Consider the following 2,944-nt stretch of genomic DNA (forward strand, 5'->3'; position numbering starts at 1 on the left):
AACGTTCCAGTTCCGCGATCTGTACCTCGGCCTCGTCCTTGGCCGTTCTATCTCCGCAAGTCGAGAGGGCGTTTCGTTCCGCACCCTCTCCCGTGGTACCGTCGTACCGATCTTCCGCCGTCGCGTGGGGCAAGTCCGTCTTCTCAATCTCGGCTTGTGGCCTCCGTCTTTCCTCTTCCTCGAGCATCGCCTTGAGAGCTGCGTACGCCTCCGCAATCCTGGCCCCAACGCCGACCCTTGCCGACTCTCTTTGTCGTTCGGCCTCTTTCCGCTGTGATGGCACGCTGTCGCGCCCCTTTCTCTTAGCCTTCTCGGCTCGCTCATCATCTAGCCGTTGGCACACCCTTCCGACCTTCGACCAGTCCTCCGTAAGCCCATTCGCTCCATCATCTTCTTCGAGCTCAATCCCGATGGCCTCTCGTTCCGCTCGGTCGATCGACCTGACGAACAATAGGACCTTGTCCGCCCCCACCAAACCTTGTTCCCGCTCCGGGAGCCGAGCAAGCCGCCGCTCGAACTCTCGAAACGCCTTGGCAGCGCCTCGGTGGGTCTTCGACGATGCTACCCACTGGTCGAAGTCGTGCCATCCCCAGCTCTTCCACCGTCCTCCATATGCCTTCAGGAGCACCTCTTCGAAGGCCTCCCACAAACTATGAGCCTCAAGGAGCTCCTTTATTTCCGCATGCATCCGGACAGCCACGACCCGACAGAAGAACTCCAGCCTTAATGCCTCGTCTACGCCACGCTCCTCCATTTCCGCGTTGTCCCCGTTGAAACGGCCGACTCTTTCGACCACTCGCTCAGCCACTTGTTGCGCTGCTTCTCGCCTCATCACCACTCGTGCCGACTCCAACACCACTTCAGTCACCATCTCCGCAAGGTCGTCGTCTTCCAACTCCATCCTCCCTTTCCGCCTTTCATGTCGGGTTCATCAAAGATGTCGCGTTGTTACGCGCGTGCGTGGAGAAAGGCGGGACCATGGGGGTCTTGGACTAGGGAGTAATGGAGCGTAGGAAGTCGTGCTTCACCGTCTCCGGGGCATCCCAGAAGCACACCGGAAGCAACCGAAGAGAGAGAGAGAGAGAGAGAGAGAGAGAGAGAGCGTTTAACACCGACTCACGCACACACACTCACACACACACACACACACACAGGCCAACCCGACTCACACCCTTAAGTACAGGAAATGCAGGAAGGGGGAAGCACCCGACACCAACGAAGACGCGAATATACACAGATAGACGCAAACGTATATATATATATATATATATATATATATATAAAGAAGAATACATTCCCGGCGTCGAGCCGACCCGAGGTAGGTTACAGTAGTCGTCAGCTGCCAAGCCGCCGGTCGGGGAGCTCACGGGCTCGTCGCGTCGAGCGGGGTCTTGCGCAGGAGATGAGTTGAAGCAAACCCTAAGCGAACACGAAGGGGGAGAAGAAGAAGAAACTAACTCTAAACCTAATGGTATACCCTCTAATGCAAAATGGGCAACCCTTTCACAAAGGGCGTTCCCTTCCTTTTATAGAACAAGGACAGGGATGCGTTACAATGTGGGATAAACCCCCACTTACATGGGACCGTCTGTCCCGACTTGACTACTCTTCAGCGCCATAAAGGCGCCCTCGTTATTCACACTAAATGTACATGGGTGCTTACACACGTTGCACCCCGCCGATGTAGCCAATTTTTCCCGGTTTCCGCCTCTGGCCGAAATTCTTCACGACACCGGTTCACCGACATAACGCTACGAGAGCTCAAGGTCGGTGGGGATGGCTTTCTACTGCCGGCGGAGGAGAACAGGTTTCGGAGAATGCTCGGAAGGCATGGGAAAGCCTTCGCGTTCTCGCCGGAGGTGATCGGGTGCGTGGACCTGACGATCGTCGAACCGATGGTGATCTTCACGGTATCGCATATACCGTGGAATCTCAAACCGATTCCGGTGCCAAGAGCTCACATCCCGAAGTTGATGGAGCTTCTGAAGCAAAAGGTGGAGATGGGCATCCTCGAACCGTCGAGTGCCCCGTATTCGAATCGGTGGTTTACGGTGCCGAAGAAGAACGACACGTTGCGCTTCATTCAGGACCTGCAACCAGTCAACAAGGTGACCATCCGTAACACAGGAATCGAACCAACCATAGACGAGTTCGCGGAGGCCTTCGCTGGAAGGTCGATTTACTCTATCGGTGATCTGTACTCGAGGTACGATCAGTTCCAACTAGCCGTGGAGAGCAGAGACATTACGACAATGCGGACTCCTCTCGGCCTAGTGTGGATGTGTACCCTACCACAAGGAGGGACAAACTCGGTGGCTAATATGGTGAACGCGATGAACAAAGTGCTCAGGGATTGTATCCCGGACATCACCATGCCATTCTTAGACGACATCCCGATCAGGGGATGCCCAGTGGAGGAAAAGGACGAGACAATGAGACCGGACGAATGTCGGAATTTCGTGGTGACTCGCATCGATGACTGCGAGAAGGTGCTGCAGAGACTAGAAGGCGCGAGGCTCACCTTCTCCGGGGAAAAATTGGCCTTCAGGCAATCAGAGATCATGGTTGTCGGGCACCTATGCGGACCATACGGTCGGAAACCGTCTCCGGCCAAGGTGGAAGCCGTCTTCGCGATGAAGCATGACTGCAATTCGGTTACGGAGGTTCGGAGATTCTTGGGAGCATGCGCGTTCTACCATATCTGGATCCCGCATTACGCCCACGTCGCGGAGCCGCTGTATGGGTTGCTGAAGAAAGGGCGTAAATTCGAGGGGGGAGACGAGCATACGAAGTCAGTCCGAAAGATGAAGGAAGCACTTGCCACGGCACCGGCGCTCCGAAAGGCTGCCTACGGCAAAGACACTCCAATTTACGTAACCGTCGACACGAATCCGACCGGGATCGAATGGGTGATCAACCAAGAGGATGACGTTGGCACGAGGTT

The sequence above is a fragment of the Azolla caroliniana genome, unplaced genomic scaffold, assembly GCF_043228905.1.
Source record: "Azolla caroliniana isolate FFs.n. ecotype wild unplaced genomic scaffold, voAzoCaro1.0.p SCAF_16, whole genome shotgun sequence".
Lineage (NCBI taxonomy): Eukaryota > Viridiplantae > Streptophyta > Polypodiopsida > Salviniales > Salviniaceae > Azolla > Azolla caroliniana.